This window comes from Theropithecus gelada, chromosome 2 (genome assembly GCF_003255815.1).
Source record: "Theropithecus gelada isolate Dixy chromosome 2, Tgel_1.0, whole genome shotgun sequence".
NCBI classification, from domain to species: domain Eukaryota; kingdom Metazoa; phylum Chordata; class Mammalia; order Primates; family Cercopithecidae; genus Theropithecus; species Theropithecus gelada.
The window spans coordinates 85,494,702-85,518,261 of NC_037669.1; the positions used below are offsets into that span (position 1 = coordinate 85,494,702).

Sequence of the window (23,560 nt, forward strand, 5' to 3'; positions counted from 1 at the left end):
AACAAAGCAGAAAATCCATTAGTGTCTGTCCTGTTATGTGAAACACCAACCTTGAATGAATTAGATGTATGCCATGGCAAGACCAATGATTCTCAGATCCAACCAGTCATCATTTACTTTTTCCTTCTACATTCAAAACATAAGAACTTACTCAATGTAAAATTCACCTTCAATATTCATGGTTTAGCTTCAGTTACAGTTTAGGAAGAAAATCAGTTGAACTCTGGTGAAAAGTATTTAATTCATCTAAAACTGCCACTTTCCTCTCCAGTTTCATTGTTGGTGACTCTTTTCCTCTCCTACCCCTACTCTCCCACTCCTGATCACATTTAGGATTCTGCATATGCACCCCTCCACTGGGAACCCACTCTCAATCCATTCTCTGGCTCTCCTGCCACACTCTCTCCCATCCACTTTTCAAATCTCATATGGCCATAACCCTCTTCTCAGACCACTAGCCTCTGCGACTAGCCTAGAATGCTTCCTTTGTGACTCCATGCTGCCATCAGGTACTCAGATCCACCTTTCACTGAGCACTGCATAATTAAACTCTGTCGCCACCCAAGACTGTGACATTTCTTAAGATACAGCATCACTCTGTCTTCTTGTCTACCATAGTATGATACACACAGAAAGTTCTCAGTAGATAGCTCTAAGGAGCAGTGATACAGACTGGATGAAAACACGAAAACTACGATTATAACAAGAGAGACACAGGCTAGAAATCCAGAAGAGCTCCAAGGAATAAGGAGAACGGGAGTGAGGTTCTTCCAGAGTAGGCCCTAAGACCCTTCTGGCTCTGCAGAAGCTCAGCATCAGCTGGAGATTAAAGGGGACAAAAGAAAGTAAATGCGAAACCCCACACATTTCTGTTTCCCGACAAAGGTGCAAGAGCGAATTCAGGCTCATGCCCAGGAACAGGTCAGTGCACACAATGCATGTCCAGGAATACATGCATGTATGAGTGACCCAAAAGCTCATACCCAAAGCCCACACCCACGGTGGCACCACGGCCTGGCTTTGCTTTCCAGTCACTGCATTCTGAACCCCTTGCTTTTTCTATTGAAATGGATTATTCTCTCCCCAAAGGCATCCCCACTTTTATCCGCTGGGGAAACTGGCTGGAGGAGTCACCAGGAGGGAGAGGAGCAGGAAGAACGAGCTCATGGAAAATATCGACCTATGATTTACTTGCTAAGGAGGGCTTTCTTTCTCTTACCACGCCCTAAGACCCAACAATGCCCCAAGCATGCCATCAGCACTCAGATGGTGAAACCCATTCATGATGTGTCTAACGGGCCACACTGCCTTAGGACCCCCAAAATGATCATGGAATCAAAATGGATCACAGACACAAATCTTAGGGCATGCTGATTGTTCTAAGATGCTGTTCTGTCTCTCCCTGGGTCCCCTTAGAAGCAGTAGGAGCCCCCAGTCATTGAGATGGACAGAAGATCTGCCAGCAAGATGGTGCCAATGTGAACTCCAAAGGTTGGGTGGGTTCTTCATGGTAAAAAGGTTTGAATGACACCTGGGCCTAACATGAATTGAGGCTGAATTTGAAACTGGTGGCTCACCTCGGGCACATATACAACCCACAAGACCCTCTTCCCTGGCCCACTCCACTTTCATAGCAACCTTGCTTGCCCTCTGGCCCATCAGAGCAGCCACCATTATTGAAGCCTGCCTGGTGTTAGGCCCTTAAAAAAATACAGTGCAACTGAGTCTTCATGACAATCATGTGAGGTTCCATCATGCCACTTTACAGATAGAGAGACTGAGGCTGAGAACTGTGTCCAAATACACACACCACCTAGTTGCCTGGCCCAGGTTTCAATCCAGGTCAGCTTCACCTACTCTAATGCCCTTCTTCTTTCTGCTGTATACCTGTTGTTTCTCTAAATGAGCAAAATAAAAGTTGTGGGTTTTTTTTTTTTTTTTTTTGAGCATCTTGTATGCCAGGCACTTGCCATGGGCTTGACATGTACCTGGGCAGTCTGGCTCCAGAATGCTCACTTTAATCTCTGCTCCTGGGTGGGAGCTAAGTCTTCAGGGGATGATCAAATGGCTTGAGTGATGGGGGAGGGGAATGCTGAGGGCCAGGGAACTAGGCAAACCTCAGGGCCAGGAGCCAAGCTTTGTGCTTCTCTTTTCTTCCTGCCCAGTTCTCAAGGCCCATCAGGATGCCAAGTGCATGGCAGGTCCTCCAGGAATGCTTGGTTAACAAATCTAGGCAATTAACCGAGTCTAAGGAAGCCAGGCATCCCAGCTGCAGTTGGGCAGGAGGGGAGTCTGCCTTCATCAACAACCATCCCCCCGTGGAAATCAGGATTGTGACCACCGTGAGGACTTAGGCTCTGAAAGTGTCAACTCGCGGTGGTCCCCACACCCTCCTGCACCCACCTAGGGATATGGAGCATGATGAAACACCTATCACACAGCTCACTGAGAGGCTGGTCATTAACTGGCCCTAGATTCACAAAGCTGTGGCCAGACTCTGCCTTTACAAGTTTATTCTATTTGCCTGATGTCATTTCCGCCAAATGCCTTTAATTGTACTCAGTCATGCAAGTTAACACAGCATTTTTTCTTTTTTCTTTTTTTTTTTTTTTTTTAGACAGAATAGTCTCACTCTGTCACCCAGGCTGGAGTGCAGTGGCGTGACCTTGACTCACTGCAAACTCCGCCTCACGGGTTCACACCATCTTCCTGCCTCAGCCTCCAGAGTAGCTGGGACTACAGGCGCCCACCACCATGCCCGGCTAATTTTTTTTATTTTTAGTAGAGACAGGGTTTCACCGTGTTGGCCAGGATGGTCTCAATCTCCTGACCTTGTAATCTGCCCGCCTCGGCCTCCCAAAGTGCTGGGATTATAGGTGTGAGCCACCAGGCCCAGCCTACACAGCATTTTTTAAAATAACCTGCACAATATTTAATTTTTCTTTTCATCTATGTGTAGCTTATGTGGCACTTCAGGCAATGGTTGATTTTTTACAGTTGGACATTTAGATCAAATGTAACAACATGTTATGGAGTTCCCCTTAATTAGCTTTTATAACAACATCAGTTGTGAATTTGATTCTTCCTGGTACATATATTAGATGGAAAAACTATTTTCTCAAGTTAAGGACTCCCAAATGATGCCACCGATAAAGGACTCTCTGTATTCCTTTCTCTCTCCTCTCTCTCTCATGTCCAAACTCCCTCTTCTCCTCCTCCACACCCTGACCCAGATCACCAACCTCGTCTTCGGAGCTGCATTTAGCCCTCTGCCCAACTCTCCTACACAAAACCAGCTCTTGTCTCCCAGGGAACTATCTCCCATGATGTGTCCTCCATTAAGAGCTGCTCTGTCCACTTAGGTAGCCTTGAGCCACACGTAGAACTTACATTTAAATTTAATTATCAATAAAATTACCTAACATTAAAAATACAGTCCCCAGTAGTGCTAACCTCATTTCAAGTGCTCATTAGCCACATTTGGCTGGTGGCTACTGCACTGGACACTGCCAATTAATGAACATGGCCATCACTGCAGAAAGTGCGACTGGACTGCACTGACCCAGAGACAGGGGTTAAAATGGACCTTCCTTCCCTCAAGCCATGGACTAATGGTGAGTCAGAGGAAGGTCTAAGGCCTGGACCCAGGGACATGTGCGAGTTTTGCCTGCCCAGCATCAATTTCCCTTCTTCTGATTTTCCTTCTCTTCCACCAACCCATAATTCACATGATTTGAGAGAAGCTAATGTCTCTCTCCCTCCCGCCCTCCCAAATCAAGAAGTGGGACGATTTATCAGACCTTTCCAGTCTATGAATTCCACCCCAAGGGCCACAGTTGTGCACGGGCAGTGAGCCAATTCCTGGACTTCTGCTGGCATGTGGGAGGAAGGACTCTCTCTTTCCATGTGGATTGCTGAGAGGAAGCCTAGGGCTGCCAGCAGTCATCCTGCCACGGCACAGGAGGTGCTCACCTGAATGAAGGTAACAGCCGCCGAGAGCAAAGCCCACATGGAGAAGCCAGGACAGGATGGCGACAACAAGGTTTGAGCCCCTAGATCCAGGCATGTCTGGCCTTTTAGGTAAGTGAACCAATACTTTTGCTCCTCTGCTTAACCAGTTTTAGCTGATGTGGGCCACTCAATTGAAAAGATCCCTTATGATTACCACAACTAAACCAATGACCCTGGCTGCCGAAACCATACCTCATGAAAGCTTCCCCTGCATTAAAATGATCTTCCTCTTCTCCTCTATGCCCCTCTTCCCCTTCTTAATCACAGCCATTATACGGTGCGATCCGTTTACCGCACCTGTGCTAGACTGAACACAGCACTTTATACACAGCAGGCTCTCAGTGCTCAAGGCTTTAACAGCCGGTGCTTTGACGACCCATGGCACGGAGGAATTTGTGATTTTGCTGATGATCAACCCCAACCATGTGCACCCCAAGGGTCGTGTCCGGAAGTGAAGGAAGGGGCCTGACTGACTGCCCTGCATCATCTTCATCACTACAGATTTCTTTTTCTCTACTCCCAGTTGTGGTCATTGTAAGATCCAGAAATTGTTATGTTTACTGCCATCATATCATTGCTATTGTGTGGAGGCAATTGGTATACACGCCCTATGAACTCAGGTTTAAAAAAAAAAAAAAAAACTGGCTGGCGCGGTGGCTCACGCCTATAATCCCAGCACTTTGGGAGGCCGAGGCAGGCAGATCATGAGGTTAAAAGATCGCAACCATCCTGGCTAATACAGTGAAACCCCATCTCTACTAAAAATACAAAAAAAAAATTAGCCGGGCGTGGTGGCGGACGCCTGTAGTCCCGGCCACTTGGGAGGCTGAGGCAGGAGAATGGCATGAACCCATGAGGTCGAGCTTGCAGTGAGCCAAGATTGAACCACTGCATTCCAGCCTGGGTGACAGAGTGAGAGTCCATCTCAAAACAAACAAACAAACAAACAAAAAACTGAACTGGGGGTCAGGAGACTGAGTTCCAGTGCTGGTTATACCATTTACCAACTGAACCCCCAACACAAATGGCTTTAGTTCTCTGGCTTCAATTTTGCCTGCTGTGAAATGGGGATGGCAAAGCACCCAAGTAGTGGGTGGGGTAGTGAGAGCATCAGTGCCTCTGAACAGCAGGCAGGACTTCCTTCCAATTCCTGCTCTGACATTCGCCCTCTCTACAAGCCTGAGTAAGACACTGCCTTATCTGTGCCTTCATTTCCCTCTGATACTTGGGGATACTGGGTTGACTTCTCCCTGGGGGACCTGAAAAAAAAGTCATCTGAAAGAATTTTGGTGACAGGAAAAAAAAGTGAGACTTTCATTTCGTATTCACTAAAAGAAAGGACTGTCTTCAACATGTGAAAATTAAAACAGACTACATCTCCAGCATTTTCTATGGCCACTTCTTGGGTTGCAACTTTATAATCTAATAGACCTTAGAAAAGGACTTATTTTGCCTTTTAAGGGCCAGGTTTGCTTAAATGGATAGAGACATGTAGCTGACTTCACTGACCCCAGGACCCGAGTACCTCAAGGGCACAGCTACAGAACAGAAGGCTCCAGATCACCCAAGTCAGGGAGACGCTCAACAGCTGTGTACCAAAAGGTGGCCAGTTCTCATTGTTTTTCTCAATTAAAATAAACTGTTTATTGGAAATGGTGACAGTCCCATTTTATTATTAAACCTCAATAAAGGAGGAGGAGGGTGGCTCTTTATCTTTGCTTCAGGCGACGCATGCAGCATATGCTGCTGCCCAGGAAAAACCCTTGCTTCCAAAGCAATTAGTGCAGCTTAACGCCTGGGGAGATGAGCCCACGCCGACGCCACCACTCCCTGTGCCCGAATGCCAGCAGCACAGCCACATCCGCTTATCTCTGACAAACAGCCACAACGTTCAGGCCAGCGGAGGATCCCGGGAAAATAAGCCTCTCCTTCACCAGCATTCAGTTTAGTTGAATCATACTGATGACTCTCTGTGATCATAGCAATCATGTTCTTTCCTGTCTATGTAATTATAATAAACACATTTGAGTCCTTCCAATCAAGAGCAAGGTGTCAAATGGACATCAGTGGACAAAACAAGCCCTTGAGAGCTGGTGGTCCTGGCTGGGAGTACAGCCGCTATTTGGAAGGAAGGCTAATGGCCATCTATCAATGACACCCATCAGGGTCATTCAAATACTGCAGACATGAATTTCGTACCCATTAGGAGTGGACAAAGGTTGCTGCAGCAACTCCCCCATGAGAAGGCTTCAGAAATCGCCTCACCAAGTCCTCCAAGGGCAGCCAATACTGGCAGAGTGACCACTGTATGCTAGGCACCTCATGCTTTTTGTACATTAGTTCTCTGGCTTTGCTTGATCCTCCTAACACCCCTAAAAGAAAGGTACTATTACATTCTTATTTTACATGTAGGCCAAGGACACTAGAAAGCTCAAGAGAGCAGAGTGGGTTTCAAAGTGCTGAGTCCCATATCTGAATTTCTATGCAATAGGGCCCCTTCCCAGCGCCCAGGGCCCAGCTTTCTATGTCCCTGATAAAGTACAGCATGCAGGTGGGTGCAGAGACTTTCGGTTCGTGTGCAAAGCTAAGATCCTGTGCAGGGCTGGTTTTGAGGGGATGTGACATATGCAGTGGCCCAGGGTCCTGTTTTCAGAAGGACTCAGTGTTTGATTTAATGCTTTGCTACTATTGTCCTGAAATTCTTTATAATTGTATTTTTGAATCTGTGATTTGTAAGTGAAATCCCATGAAGCAACGGAGCATGCCTGTGAGGAGACACCTGAAAGATGGTGTCTGTGGCTCCTTGCTGCCCTGTTCGCATGCAGCACAGAATTCTGGTGTGCTGCTACAGTGCAGGTGTCTCAAATGGACTTCACTTTAATAGATCACTTTGCACTGTGGCTGTCAGGTAGCTCAAGCTCACTGTAAAATTAAAATTAAGGCACTAAAGGTAAGAGTATTCTGTAGAGCCTCTTTCATTTTCAGTTCTATCAGTAAACAGATACAGGATTGCCTGCTTTCTCCTAAAACAGAGATGTGGCTCCTATCAGCCTAAATGATGAGCAGGATCCCAACAGCCGTGTCTACCCTATTCTGATGCCGAACTCCTCAGTGAGACTTCCAGATAAGGCTCACAGGGTTCTGTGGTCCCACTACTACTGTGTTCCAAGCCCAAAGTGCAGAAGCCCATTTTATCAGAGGCTCAAAGTGTGCCCACACCTGTCCTCCCCGCTGATTTGGATATTACCCCACAAGATTATCTGATATAAATCTGGACACCTCCTCTTGATCTAATTCCTCCTGACAACACACGCACACCCAACCCTAACCTCAACCTGGGATGAGTCTCCCATATTCCTGTTTAGTCTGAGAACTCGCTTGGCTGACTTTTAGAGCCTCTTTGGGGCAAATCGCTCAGGGATGTTAGGGTGGTGCAGAGCCAATCTATTTTATAGATAAGGCACATATCTTATGACATGGCTACCACCAAGCCTGGGTTCCAGTAAATCAGACTGTCATTTGATTCCCATGGGAAGAAGTGACATGGTATTTCTCAAAGAAGAAAACAGAATGGCCGAAGAAAGCTGGTAGGAAGGAGGCAGACCCAGTTGTTTGCAATTTGGGGGAGACAGTACAGACACTGATAGAACGGCATCTGAGCCATTCCCCATTTCTCCTTCACGTGTCTGTAACAAATTGATGTGTCTGAAGGTAGCAGCTGTTTAATGCCAGTGCCAAATTAGAGAAAAGATAGATCTCCTGTGTGAACAATGAATGTTATTTCATCCAGGTAGTCAGATTAGCTACATCCTCATTTCAATGGCAAAAGCACTAATTATTTCACGCAGATGATGGTGATGAGCTCAGAATTGTCAATTCTCTACAACTGGGAAATACCTAAAGTGGAACGGTCCCTCCACCAAAGCACAGCACATTTCCAAGTAACTGCTGAGAAGGAGGGACATGATGATTACCATGCCCGTGAGCAAGGCCAGCTCCAAGAGGAGCCATATTACAAGAGCTCATCTTCCTTCTTGTGAGGTCACACGGACTTGTCAGTGCATCTTAGGTAACTAGGCTTTGTGAACCCCTGAAAGCCTGGGAAAAGCTGAAGCCCAGTGCTGCACGGACAGGAGGCCTGTGTTGTGTCTCTGCATGGCATGGCAGTGTGTGTACACAGTAGGCCTCACCCTTCATGTCTCTCTGACATTTCCGAAGGTCTCCATTTATCCTTTATGAACTTCATGAAAATCTTGACTTGATTCAAATGTGTTTCTTGGAGGAAGAATGTTTTCAGTGGCTGCGGCGTGCCAGGGTAGACAGAAGTCAGTTTCAGTTCATTACAAACACAGTGCCAGCTCTGAGAATGCTTCAGCTCAGAAGAGGTGTGTATTGATAGCCAGCACCCAGGGGGAATGTGATGCAGACCAGTGCTGTGGGTGCCAGTGCACTCATCTGCATCAAACCATCACCTTACAGTCACACCTACAATTCTTTGCACTCAATGCAAAGCTACGGCCCAGGATGGGGGAGCAGTGTGTGCTGAGACACAGGTTAGGAGTCATACTGCCCACTCAGTGGTTGCTACATTCATTTCTGGGACAGCTCAGCAAAGAAATGTGACCCCAGGGACAATTAAATTTGGACATTTTCTGTATGAGTACTTGGAAGATTTGTAGAGTTTGTAAAACTTATATTCAATTAAAATGTGTTTGTTTCAATGATCTCTGTATTTTGCCAAGCTTAATTACATATGGGTATTAAACTTAATTGTCTGAATTTCTTCCACTCTTATTCAAGTCTCTGAGTAAACAAATACCCTGTAAGGCACTGTGTGTGTGTGTGTGTGTGTGTGCATATACATATATATGTATGTACGTATGTATGTATGTATCAACATTAATTTGACCAGTCCCCTACTAGTGAAAACTTAAATTTTCAGTATTTTATGTTTTCAACATTACTACAGTAAACATCTTTGTACTCACATTATAGTGCATATGTATAGTAAGATAATTATAACAACCTCATGGAAGACAAACAATTGAGCCAAAAATTTCTTCATTTATACCATGAGCAGTGACTATGAGGACTTAATGAGATAATGTAGACAGAGTGCTTCATACAGAGATCAGCATATAGTAGGCACTCAGTAAACACTAAATCTTATTAGTAGGGCACTTGGGCTTGTAATGCCTTATGGCACTCTATTTTTAGTCTATTAAAAAACCCTAACTCTACATACAGAAAAAGGAAAGTAATTGGCTCCTAGAACGAGAAGACTGGAAGTGCAGCTGCGTCAGTGAAGGAAGGGACGGGGAGCCAGTGAGGGCCTCAGGGCTCAGTCTCTCTTCTCTATTATATCTCCTGGCTCTACTTGGTTTCACCCACCCCCCGCAGCAAGCTCTTGAGCACACAGCTGCCTACATCAGTGGTCTCACATCCTCCTAACTCAGCCTGCCCACTGGCAAGAGCTAGGGTTGCCAGATAAATATAGGATGCCCAATTAACTTTGAATTTTGGATACATAACAATGAATATAATAAAAATATATTCTTTGTTTATCCGAAATTTAAAATTGAGTGCCCTGTTTGTTTTGCAAAATCTGGCAACTTTGCCCAAGAGCAGTTTCAGCAATATTGCTATAAGAAAAGTCCCCAGAAATACTCTGATCAGGCCAACTTAGGTTGTGTGTCTGGGCCTGAGCCAATCAGGTGGCCAGAGAATGGGACCTCTGACTTATTCAGGTCTGGATCACATGGCCACGTCTGAACTTGAGGTTGTGGTGAGAAGAAATGGGGAAAGTCCTACCTGACTTCGCCAAATGGGTTTTCTAAGGACAGAGGGATTTCATGGAAAGGAGGGGAGAGAAGGGTGCTGGACAGCTAAGAATAGTCGACTTACAAGCAGCTTCTCAGAAGAGGTACAGCCTTTTAGTGACAGTAGCAAGGTCCATATTCTAGAAAAACATGCAGATACAGGCCAGGGGAGCAAAGGTGTCCCCAAGCACGTGCACTTCCACATGCACACTCACACTGCACTCATTTCCTCTAGCAGCATGTGGGGGCAGACATACATGTAGTGAGAAGATCAGATAAAAAATAAATGGTAGCTTTTCCCAGGGAAAATCACAATACACTTCTTAAAAGTTAGAAAAAAGCATTTCTAGAAAATAGGTGGTCCAGGTCCAGGCATGTTTTCAGGCCCAGCAGAAAGACAGTGCCCAAGAGAGAAGGGAAGAGACTACTACCTTCAACTAATATTCTCCGGGTCTCCTCTACACACCAGCCTTCGCTCTGAGCACTCATCAGTTCAATCCTCACAACAATCCCCAGACAGAAGGTAGATACTCTTATTACCCTCCTTTTAAGAATGAGAGAATGAATTCACATCACTTGACTAGGTCTCGCAGCTAATAAATGGTAGAGCTGGGGCTTACATCCAAGCATTTGGTCTCTAAAAAGTTGTGGTTTTTTTACCAGAAACTTTTTATATTAAAAATTTTAATTATCAATTTACAGTCAATCTTGTTTTATCAATACCCTGGCACCATCTACATCAATGTCCCTTTTGGCAACCAACCTCCAAAATGGCCTCCAAAGATTCTCACCCACTGATACGCAGACCCTTGTGTTGGGCCCTCTTACATCACACTAGGGTTGGTCTCTGCAACTAAGAGAATATCATAGAAATGATGGTATGCCACCTGCAAGATTAGGTTGTAAGTAACACTACAGCTTCTATCACAGTTGCTTGTCTGATCTCTCTTGGATACTTCCCTCTGGAGGAAGCCAACTGCTTTGCTGGAAGCAGCCCTGGGGAGGTGCCATGGAGTAAGAAACTGAAGCTTCCAACCAACAGCTGTCAGGGAACTGAAGTCTCTTTCCAAGAGCCATATGATTTAGCTTAGACATAGATCTTCCATCCTAGCCAACCCTCGGAAGACCAGCCCCCAGCCTACATCCGAATGCAACTTCACTAGAGACTCTGAGCCAGAACAACCCAGCCAGGCTACTCCTGGGTTCTTGAGTCCAGGAACTATATGAGATAATAAATGTTTGTTGTTGTAAGCCTATGGTCCCCAATCTTTTTGGCACCAGAGACTGGTTTCATGGAAGACAATTTGTCCAAGGACGGGGTGTGGGGAGGTAGCGGGGGGATGGTAGCGGGGGGTGAAACTGTTCCACCTCAGATCATCAGGCATTACTTAGATTCTCATAAGGGGTGCACAACCTAGATCCCTTGTATGCATAGTTCACAATAAGGTTTGCACTCCTGGGGAGAATCCAATGCTGCTGCTGGCTGATCTGAGGCAGAGCTCAGGTGGTAATGCTTGCTCACTCGCCCACTACTTCTCTCCTGCTGTGCAGCCTGGTTCCTAACAAACCAGAGACCAGCCTGTGGGTTGGGGACTGCTGTTTTAGCTATTAATTTTAGGGGTAATTTGTTCCACTAGAGCAGATAACTAATATACTCATCTAGATTATTGCAAAGCACATCCCAGATATCATATTATTTCATCTGTAAACATTTTAAAAACAAACCACAATACATGTTTCACTTTATGTCAGAGTTACCCAGTTTGAATGAGGATTCACATAAGATCTACTCATTGTGATTGGTTGAGATATCTCTTAAGTCTCTTATTCTAGAGTTCCCGCTCCATTATTTTTCTCACAAGTTTTGTTGAAATAACTTGTTGTTCATGAAGAGCATTCCAGAATCCAGATTTTACTGATTGTATTCCTGAGGTGTCATTTAACATGTTCTTCTGTCCCTCTATTTTAGTAAATTGACAGTGAGATTGAGCAGTTTGATTGGATTCAGATTTGACTACATATTTAATTATTTATTTGATATTATTTATTTATTTGGTATTTGGTATTCATTCATGATGTTTTTACTTCCCTCCAACAAATGAGTAGTAGTCTCCTTGCAATGGTGGTAGTCATCAATGTCCAATGCCCAGATTCATTAACTCATCAGAAGCTGCACCATAGTGATATTTTAATTTCATTATCTCTCTTCATTTATTAGATAATCAATTTCTGCAAAGAAGTGCTTCCTCTTTTGCACTATTAAGTCAGCTGAAGAACCACTTGTAGAAGAAAATTGGATAAACGTTAGCTGCCCTTCATTTCTTTATTGGTTTTCAAAATAAAGATTGTTCCAAAGGCGATCAATGAGAATCTCCCACACTCTTTTTTTTTTTTTTTTAGTATCATCAATGACTTTTCTGCTTCATCATTTTAGTATCAGCATGGGTTGTAACACGTATGTTTCTAAATGTTGATGATTTTTGTGTGTTTTTTTGGGGAGGGGTGGAGGGATGTTTAATTTACCTCATCTTTGGCCAGTGGGAGCCACTTCTCTTCAGGCTTGATACCAAGTCCCCATACAGTAGTTGATAGCTTCCTGCTACCACAATAAGCAAGAGGTTACAGGCTCATCTTGTTCATCTTCTGCCCCTAACCTAGAATTGGCCATTTCTCTAAGGAACCAAGAAATTCACCATTCTTAACCATTTACACTCTATTACCTCTCTATTTTCCTTGAGCATACACCTGGGGAATGAGGAGGAACAGAAAAAATAACTGAAGAGGGCCAAGTAAAAGGGAAAAGAAGAAAAGTGATAATATGGCCATCTAAGAAGCTTGCACAAAATGTGGTGCAAATCTTACTCCAAAAATCTGACAGGCAAAGTGACAAGTAAACACAGTGGGGAAGCACTTGCTAGACCCTGGTCTGGAATTTACTCCAAGAACAGGAAACATGGTGAGGGATAGATTGGCATTAGAACAATTTGATGAAATAGGCAGGAGTTTCATGCTTGAGTGAGACAGGCTCTGCCCTGGGCCAGTACTATAGTGAGAATTCAAATTCTGTCCTCAGCAATGGAAGGGGCTCCAAGGACACCCATTAGGTACAACATCCTCTGGTCTAAGTGAAGTGAAGTCTGCCTATGTTAGCCCCACATCTTTGCTACCAAAGACTCTCCTTCTCTTTCCTCATGGTACACATTTTATCCCAATATCCTTGCAATATTCACTGAGTCATCAAATGGTTATTAAGAAGCCACCAAGTACAACATGCTGTGCTTGATCAATTGAACAAGAGGAGACCCGGTCTCTTCCTGCAGAGTTCACAGTCCAGTGGAGAGAGATCTCAATCAACAAGCACACAGCTACATGAAGGAGTAGCAAGTACCATCAGGGAGAGGCTCATAGTGATTTGGTAGTATATTTGGTAGTATAAAACACAGGCACTAAAGGAGGGCCTGGAAGTAAAGGCAGGGCTGCTAGAGAATGAGATTTGTAGGTGGAGAAATAGTGTTTGTAGGTACCAAGGCTCTTGGGTAGGAGGAAACAGAGCATATACAAATAACTGTAACAAAGTCATGGAATCCAGAGCAAAGAAAGGAAAAAGGAACACGGCACACCATGAGTCTGGAAATGCAGCAAAGAGCCAGACTCAGCAGGAACTTCCAGGCATTTAATGTGTTCACTAAGTTATTGGCTGCAGTGGTTGTTTAAGGATCAAGAGGCCTTAAGACTCAGAGGTAAGATGGAATGACAGGCTGTAGGTTCATAATATGGGATAGAAAGCCTTCTCAGGGACCCTTAGATTAGCAGCAGTGGACCATGAGTAAACAGAAACATGGACCTCAAAGAACAAGGCAAGAGAGGCCCAGAGCCATTCACAGGCTATAAAACCAAACAGCTGTAATTCACAAGAAATGGAAACATGGATTTTCATCCTCAGGACATGAAATGAGTGCTCCCATTACAGAAAATTAAGATTCAGTCACTACCAAGGGAAACAAAACAGCAGAGAAATCTCTGCAACAAAGACTTTTATGATACACCAATACAAGAAACTTTTTTCTTTTTTGAATTCATTGTTGGAAGATTAAAGATATAGCTTGTTAAAATATCCAAGTCATTTTTCTGAAGCAAAACACCTCTTTGCAAATGTACAGTCTACCTAGCAGGTAAAAATGCAAATTATTAAACATGGCGTCCACTGTAAGACGTCTGTGGCTGTAAGTCACAGGTCAACTAAACATCCACTGTGACTCTGATCCACTGAGTGGAGATAGTCCCCTGACATTTATTGTTCAATCACTTGAACAAGAATCACTTGTATCCACCTGTGAATGTGGCCAGGCTGCTTGTCATGTCTAGTCATGGGGGTGGTCCATTTTCACAGCAGTTCACCAAAACCCTTCCCTGTATCCCTAAGCCCCAGCAAATACAGGGGCCCCTCCTCTGCACAGACTGCTTATCCCAGCAATGCAGGACTGTGGGGGTAATAAGGCGGTCCAGTCTTGTCTGCCACTATGGACTGGTAGGTCACTTCAGCTGGCTGAAAAACTAAGTTTTAAAAGGGGTGATTAGCAGGTAGGCATCCTCAGATTCATCAGCTGGTCTTATCCCTTCCCAGAGCTGGTTCTTTCTCAGTTATCAGGGCTTCTTCCCAGCGCCCTGGACCTTATCTACTTTTCGGCCTGGTAGGCGGTAGATTTCATGAGTATAATTAACATATCTCTACTCACCTCTAATTGAATTTAAAGGAACTTTAGAAAGAAATCGTTATTCCTATCACAGAGAAACCAGCAAAATATGCTAATCATCAGAGATCTGGATAATACTCCTCACAAAGATAATAAATGCGGGAGCTAGAGAAAGTCCTTCACTTGGGGTTCAGGCCTTCCACGGGCCTCCCTGACTTTACTTCCATAAAACCAACTTGGCCTTCTTCTCTGTTGCTCAGTCCTTGGGCTGCTTCTGATTCCAGGTAGACTATGATTATGAGTCTAGAAAGAAATGATTAATGTCAGAGCAACAGCAGGGAGAATCCATGAGAGGGTTTCCTCAGTCAATCAGGAGAAGGCCCTGAAGCCAGCCCAGATCAAAGATGTCTGACCAGGAAACACCAGGCCATTTAGGGAAAAGAAATTCTCCTCCAACAGGGCGTGCTCTATGGAACAAACCTTATCAGCTCTGCTGATTTTCAGCTGTAAGCTCTCACTTCCCTCTCTTCCTCATTTCCTTCCCCTTCCTCTTCCCAAGGGGAGCAGAGGAAGGGGAAGGAAGCCAACCCTGGGACAGCCAACTAGCAGAATGAACAGAACTGGTGTGAATCTCAACTCCTGGGATAGACTATGGGGGCACTGACATTCTTTCTTTAAATCTCTTCCTTTTAATATAGTCCTTGTGCGAATGTGTACAGCACCAGGAACAAGTTAATATGATGCATGATCTTTTTCAAAAGATAAAACAAACATCCCTTTAACAGTATGTATGCTGAATTCATTTATTTAAAACAGAAAATGCCACATAACTCCAATATGCGATTCTGGAATAGGCACTGAATTTTTTTTCACTCTTCTCTCTCCACATCCTGCCAAAATCTGAATTTTCAAGGTGGTGTCACATATTAAAGATGGCAATTCTCATCCAAGTTTGAAAAGATTCTTCTCTGCACTCTACCCACTTTCTCAGACCAAGTCAGCAAAGAGCCTGGATAGTCCTGGACCCCAGGCCTCATCACTCCATAGTTCTCATTTTATGGAAACTCCTCATTTGAGCACAAAAGCAGGCACACTAAATTAACAAAATGGCCCTTCCAGTCGGCATTTTAGAAGAAAAATGATTCCACTGCTGAATGATTATAAGTGACACACCAAGGATCTTGCAGACAAAGAGAAAAGAGCACCTGGCTAAGGTGACCCTATCTGTGGAGAGAAGTCATTCACAGTCTGAGTCTTTGGAAGTGGGACATAAATTGACATGCAGAAATTGAGAGACAGTTATTTGAAAGCTGCTCAGCAAAGATCATTCGAATAACCTCCTGAAGCACAAATACAGTCTGAGAAAGGGTTGACAATTAGAAACATGTGACTCAAAAACATACCTAAGCCCTACGCATCCCCACACACAGAACCACACGCACAGAGTACAGTCAGGTGTAACATGTATTTCAATCCAGCGAGGCTGTATTCACACTTTGCTCAGGTGGAGCTCTGACTTTGACACAAACTCTCAAAGGTTATTTCTGCACGAGGCTTGGCTGAGTGCCTCAATTAAGACAAACCCCCAGATACAGCACTCACAGACACATTCTCTCCTGGATTCTGGGATAAGACTGAGACATGAATGCTGCCCACAAACTTGCAAAGAGGGCGATGCTACATTTGGTGAAAAAAAGTCAGGGATTAGAGAAGAGGTGTTTGACAAAAAAAAAAAAAAAAAATCCAGGCCAGGTGTGGTGGCTCACTCCTGTAATCTCAGCATTTTGGAAGGCTGAGGCGGGTGGATCACCTGAGGTCAGGAGTTCGAGACCAGCCTGGCCAACATGCTGAAATCCCTTCTCTACTAACAATACAAAATTAGTCAGGCATGGTGGCACATATCTGTAATCCCAGCTACTTGGGAGGCTGAGGCAGGAGAATCACTTGAACTTGGGAGGCGGAGGTTGCAGTGAGTCGAGATCACTCCAGTCTGGGTGACAAGAGTGAAACTCTGTCTCAGGAAAAAAAAAAAAGGAAGTAAAAAAGATCCAAAACATGCGTCCTGGAAAATTCTGAAATACAGAAGCCAGATATAGTCAGAGCTAGTCTGTCAGATGCTTCAGTTTTCAAACAAACCTGCATTAACACCCATCACCCAGCTCCCACCAGATCAGAGTCTTGAAGTGGGTAGGGCACTGAAATGGGATTTTTTTTTAAAGCATTGTGATTCTACTGCTACACTGCAAATTAAAATCCTCTGCTTTAAGGATTGTAAAATTAAAAGGAGCCGCTTATCCTGAAAGAAGCAAAAATGAAAGATAATCAAGTAAAATTTTAAGGCATGTATCCCAATCATTGCAAAGTACTTGGCAGGTGTTTTGGGTTAAATTGTGTTCTACAAAAGACATGTTGAAGTCCAAACCCCCAGTACCTTAGAATGTGATCTTATTTAGGACACGGCCATTGCTAACATAATTAATTAATATGAAGTCACTGGGATGGGCCCCTTATCTAGTATGACTGGCGTTTTTATAAGAGACACAGCCACACACAGGGAGAATATGACCATATGAAGACAGAGACAGAGACTGCAGTCATGCATCTAGAGACCAAGGAAGGCCAAGGATTGATGGCCACCAACAGAGGCTAGAAGAGGCAAGGAAGGAATCTCCTTTGCAGGCTTCCGAGGAAGCATGACCTGCCCACACCTTGGTTTCAAACTTCTAGCCTCCAGAACTGTAAGACAATATACTTCTGTTGTTTTAAGCCACCAAGTTTGTTGTACTTTGTTATGGCAGTCCAAGAAAACGTACACAACAACATTTCCCAAATCACCACCTACAAAACTTACTTGATTAAATGGTGTTCCTAGAAAAAGCTTTGCAAATGCCATAAAAGAAATTATTTAACTCTTGGAGAGAGTCATAATATACATGAACATTTTAAAAGCTCTGAGAAGTCCTGCAGTGAAGAAGCATATTTAAAATTTGTTTCATTTGTCATTTTAAGCTTTCTTTGACCACAAAACCCCCTGTACTCTGTTCCCTATTAGCAAACATGTTAAGATCACATCACAGAACTACTGTTTCCTCAAGCACATTTTTGAGAAACACCTGCTTTGCCAATAAAGAAAGAGAAGCATGCTATGAACTTGCTCTTTCTAAGAAACTTGGTTGGATGCCAGGTTTCCACAGTCATCCTTGTCACTTGATGGGCAAGCAGGACCTGAGATTTTTCCAACACAATTACATTCTATCTCAGTTTCCCTCTGTATTAGTTTGCCAGGGCTGCCATAACAAAATATCATCAACTGAGTGGCTTAAACAACAGATCTATATTTTCTCACAGTTTTAGAGGTTAGAAGTCTAAGGTAAAGGTGTCGGTAGTTTTGGTTTCTCCTGAGGCCTCCTTCCTTGGTATACAGATGGCCACCTTATCGCTGGGTCTTTTAGTGACCTTTTCTCTGTGCATGTGTATCTCTGATGCCTCTTTTTCTAATAAGAACAGCTACCATATTGGCTCACAGCCACACACTTACGACCTCATTTAACCTCAACTGTCCTTTTAAAGACCCCATCTCCAAATCCACATTAAAGATTAGGGCTTAAACCTACAATTGTTGGGGTGACATGATTCAGTCCATAACACCCCCTCAATTGCTCAGTCAGGGGGCATAGGTCCTTGGGTTGTAGTTAAAAAAAAACAGATGAAAAAGTTAAGTTCCTCAAGGTCTCTAGCAAGTATTGACTCCAGATCACAACTCAATGGCCTCAGCGTCATGGGTTCCATTCACCTCCCCACACTACTTAGCCTCTATTCCCTGAAAGCCTCTTCTATGGCAAGAAGGTCCCTAGTTATACATTTCTTCAATAGATTGTGCATTCTTTTAAACACAGTCTTATTACTTTATTGTGCAAAGAAATTTGGCCATGACACTTTTTTTTTCTTTTTTTTCGAGACGGAGTCTTGCTCTGTCGCCCAGGCTGGAGTGCAGTGGCACAATCTCGGCTCACTGCAAGCTTTGCCTCCCGGGTTTATGCGATTCTCCTGCCTCAGCCTCCCGAGTAGCTGGGACTACAGGCACCCGCCACCTTGCCTGGCTAGTTTTTTTGTATTCTTTAGTAGAGATGGGGTTTCACCGTGTTAGCCAGATGGTCTCGATCTCCTGACCTCGTGATCCGCCCGTCTCGGCCTCCCAAAGTGCTGGGATTACAGGTTTGAGCCACCGCGCCCGGCCGGGCCATGACACTTTTAAATCTGCAAGAGTCACGTTCATCATGGCAAGCATCAACAATGAAAGCCACATCATTCAGCACTGCCACTGAGATTTCAAGCAAAGTGGTCTACACACAGCATGGTCTACACTAGTCTTTGTATCTCAAAGCTTGATAAGGGAGGAAAAACCTTACAGTGGTTAAACACACAAATTCTGGAGCCAGGCCAAGTGCATGCAAAACCTAGCCATACTACTCTTTATTGTGTGTGTGATTTTCGTAAAATCTCTTCCTCCATAAAATGGGCAAAACAGAATGAACCAGACAAAGCTGTTGGGAAGATCAAATGAGATAAGCAAAGGGCCAGACTGAGCAAAGGGCTGGAAACTAGCAAATGTTCAGGAATTATTAGCTGCTATTAGGGGAATTTCTAAAGCCTTTTAAAAAATAATTATAGACCGACATAAAAGTTGCAAAGCTAGTATCAGAAAGTTCTGTACCCTTTACCCAGCTTCCCCCAATGATAACATCTTTATTGTAGTACAATAATCAAAACCAGGAAATTGACAGTGGTATAATACTGTTAACCTAATTACAGACTTCATTTGGATTTCACCAGTTTTCACATTCATTTTTTTGTTGTGTGTACAATTTTATGAAATTTTATCACAATAATAGACTTGTGTCACAACCACTACAATCAGGATTCAGAACTGTTCTATCACCATAAAGAAATTCCCTTGCAATAACCCTTTATCGCCCTATACTCCCTCCACTCCTAGTCCCAGGAAACCACTGATCATTTTTCTATCACTATAATTTTATTTTGAGAATGTCATATAAATGGAGTCCTACAGTATGTAACTTCTTGAGACTGGCTTTTTTTAAAATTAGTAGTTCTTCCTTTTTGTTCCACTGTATGGATGTACCATACTCTGTTAATTCATTCCCCTGCTGAAGGAAACTTGGGTTGTTTCCAGTTTGGGTGGTTACAATGAAAACTGCTGGGAACATTCATGTGCAAGTCTTTGTGTAGACATAATTTTTCATTCCTTTTAGTAAATATCCAGGAATGGGATTGCTGGGTCATAGGTAAGGTCACACAGTTTCCATATGTTTAAATTTATGAGAAAATTGCCAAACCGTTTTCCGGAATGGCTGCACTATTTTACTTTCCCACCAACAACCTATGAGAGACCCAATTGCTCTGTGTCCTGGCCCGCATTTGGTACTGTCAGTATTACTTTACTTTGGCCATTCTGTGTAGCAGCACTACAGGAATTTATCATCACTTGGAGAGTGTTGCTGGGGGATACATGAGGGGATGGCAATGACGCAGGGAGTCCGGCCTCATCGGCAGGAGAATTGCTTGAACCCAGGAGGTGGAGGTTGCAGTGAGCCAAGATGGCACCACTGCACTCCAGCCTGGGCGACAGAGAGTGAGACTCTGCCTCAAAAAACAAAACAAAACAAAACAAAACACCCAGCCACATGGAGGGCCATTCCACAGTCAGAAACTACAGTGCTGCATGGCCTCTGGGACAGGAGGTGGGGAGAAACAGATCTAGGGGGACATGAACATGCCCTCTGGAGATAGAGAAAGTATGTCCTTCCCTTGCACAGTGCCAATTCCTCTGCCCAGGGGCTCCCCCAATGTTGTTCATTCTTAGTGGCAAAATACTATTTAAATGGAAACCTTAAAATTGTGTTTTTGTCCACTTACTGCTTCTCTGGCTCCAAGGACTACATGGAAAAGATTTTTAACTCCACTTCTGAGGCAAACTAAAAATATGTTTCCCAAAAACTCATATGAAGTAGTGAAGAGCGTCTGAAGAGACTCAGAGGAATATGCAGGCAAGCACGAAGCGAATATCTGCAGCACAGGACTGGGAGAGAGGTGCATTTTGCTTAAAAGGTTGTGGATACTATGATTATGTTAATTTAGACTTTTATATCAGAGTTGAGCAAAGAGAGATTAGAGCGGGGGTGAAAAGAAGTGGAGCCTTCAGGCCATGTCTTCTTCTTGTCCATGATCCAGGGATACAGTGCTCCAGTGTGTGTGCACAGGGCTACATTTACAGGGCTGCAGCATCACAAATGCAGGCTGGAATGGAGCCAGCGGGAGCCTCTGTGAATTCAACTCGCTTTGTGCGCTTTGGGGTCCTTGTGCTGAAAGAGACTTCCTCTGTCGACTATTCCCACCTTCTTATAGTATTGAAAATAACTCCTTCAACCCTAGAAAGGCTGCTCTCCATCCCCTGAAAGTATAAAACAAGAAGCCCACAGGAGGAATGCATTGGTTGTTATTACGCGATTAACAGATGATATATATTTATAAAGTTATATTACATGGTCAAGTGAAAATAGTACCTGATTCTAATGCAATTTGATAAGCCCCCTTCCCCTGATTCATTGCTACGTTCTGCCTTCAAATAAAGAAAAACGAAGAATAGTTCATCTAAGCTACAGAAATGGATCAGACTCAGTACTCATCTCAGAATTAAAGTTCAATTTATTCTGCTAGTAAAGGAATCTGCATCGTAATCTGAAGGCATTACGGAAGAAAAGTCACTCGAATGAGCTGGAGCAAATATCATCAAATTCATATGAAATGATTTCTCCTATAGATTATTATTTATACATGCCACACAGCTGTCAATCAGTTCCTGTCTGCAATTCAGTACAAACTCACTTCTCTAATTCTGACACGCACTAGGATTCACAATAATGTTCATGGAAGGACTGGCACATACTTTTCTGGAATCTACATACTAGAAAATGACAGAAAGTCTCTGGCCACGTAGAACTTACATACTAGTGGGTGGGGGCAATAGTGGGGAGAGACACCAAATAAATTTAACAATGTTTAAGGTAAAATAGCTTAACAATAAGAAGCAAGTGTTCTGTATGGTGGGTTGGGTGAGAAAGAGTGAAGCAGAGAGCACGGGCTGCTGTGGTTGGGTGGTCACAGTGGTCCCACTAAGAAGAGAGGTAGCATTCGAGGCACAGCAGAGCAAGTCCTCGGCTGGAAAAGTCATAGCATGTCTGAAATGGTGGTAAACAATAAAGACTGGGAATGAATGGGGTTAGAAGGTGAGTCCACAATAGGATAAGGGCCACCTCATGCATGGTGAGGAGCTTGAAACTTCTTAGAACCATCATAGGCATGTGGGTTTCAACCAGTGCTTGGGTTGAATTGTGTCCCCCACAAAAGATACACTGAAGTCCTAATCCTCAGTCCTAGGAGGACTGGAAGGGTTGTTGCAGATGCAATTAGCTGCATTAAGATGAAGTCATACTGGAGTAGGTTGGACCCCTAATGCAGTATGACTGGTGTCTTTAGAAAAGATGACCAGGTGAAGACAGACACACAGAATGCCACGTGAAGCCAGAGGACAGGAATGAAGCATATGCAAGCCAGAGAATACCAAAGATTTCAGGCAAACCACCAAAACTAGAAGCAGGCCAAAAAAGATTCCTCTACAGGTTTCAGGGGAAGCTTGGCTGTGCTGACATTTTGATTTTCAGACTGTCAGCCTCCACAACTGTGACACAATACATTTCTCCTGTTTTAAGCCACCCACTTTGTGGTACTTCATCACACCAGCCCTTGCAAACTACTACAGCAGTACGGCCTTCATGAGATGTTGACTACACAAGGGACGTGATCTGATGTTTACGTTAACAAGGCACACAGCACTCTGTCTCCTGCGTGGAGAATAGGCTGGAAGCTGGGGAGCAAGTAGGGGCTGAGGAAGGTAGAGGTAGGGCAATCAGTTGGGAGGTTACTGCCAACATTCAGGAAACAGAGGATGGTGGCTCAGCCCAGGGTGAGAGTGGTGGAGTGGGTAAAGCGTGGCCAGATGCTGGCTCTCTTGAAGGCATAGGTGACAGGACTTGCTGGCTATTGGGATGTGGGTTCCAGGAAGAAGAGACAAGGGTGATGCTAGGATTTGGGGTCTGAGTCCTGGAAGGGAGGACTGCCATTTGCTGAGATGAGGAAGACTAGGAGAAGGTGTGATTTGGGGAGGTAAGGCCAAGAGTTTGGTTTTGGATACAAGTAACTTACACTCTTGATTAACATCTCAAAGGACCCCTGAGTAGGCAGGGCTGAGATGAGGGATGTCAGTGTGAGTGTTGGCATCACTGGGGTCTAAAGTCTGGGTCTAACAATACTTTGATTATTATCTGTCTTCTTCCACCTGAACTTAATATCTCCGTGGGAGAAGGGACTTCATCACTCTTGCTCACCATTATACTCCTAAAGTCCTAATGGTGCTTAGCCTAAGGCAGACAAACACTCAAATATTTGTTGAATGAATGGGCAAATCAATACACATAAAAGGTTTTACATGTGGGCAAAAGTTAAATACCATTTGACTCAATTTCAGGCCCATATCCTAAGGAATTAAACAAATCCAAATATTAATATACTCATGCTCATCATAGCATTGTTTATAATAGCAAAAAACAAAAAATAAAAAACCCTGGAAGTAAGCTATATTTTCAATAATAAGGAGGTTGGAATGCTATGTAGCCAACTAAAATACAGTAGGATATTTCAGGGTCTGTAAGGGCGATCCCAATTTACTCTTATTTTAAAAAGACATTTAGATAAATTAAAATTTAACTTTTCTTTTTTTAAAGCATGCATATCTGATAAAATGATGGCCTTGAAGATAAACACAAAAATACCAGAGTTGGTTCTTTGTGACAACGAACTACATGCAACTTATAATTCTCTTGCTTTTGCTTGTCCACATTCTCGATTGTTTTGTGTTGTAAGAAATTGGTGGGCTTTTGAAACATGAGGAAACATCAT

At 43.8% G+C, this 23,560-nt stretch overlaps 1 protein-coding gene across 2 annotated transcripts in view; it reads right to left on the bottom strand.

The window, feature by feature from the left end:
* Positions 1-23,560, bottom strand: part of CACNA2D3 (calcium voltage-gated channel auxiliary subunit alpha2delta 3) — a 930,450-nt gene that overhangs the window by 435,507 nt on the left and 471,383 nt on the right. The gene's annotated exons all lie outside the window — the stretch shown is intronic.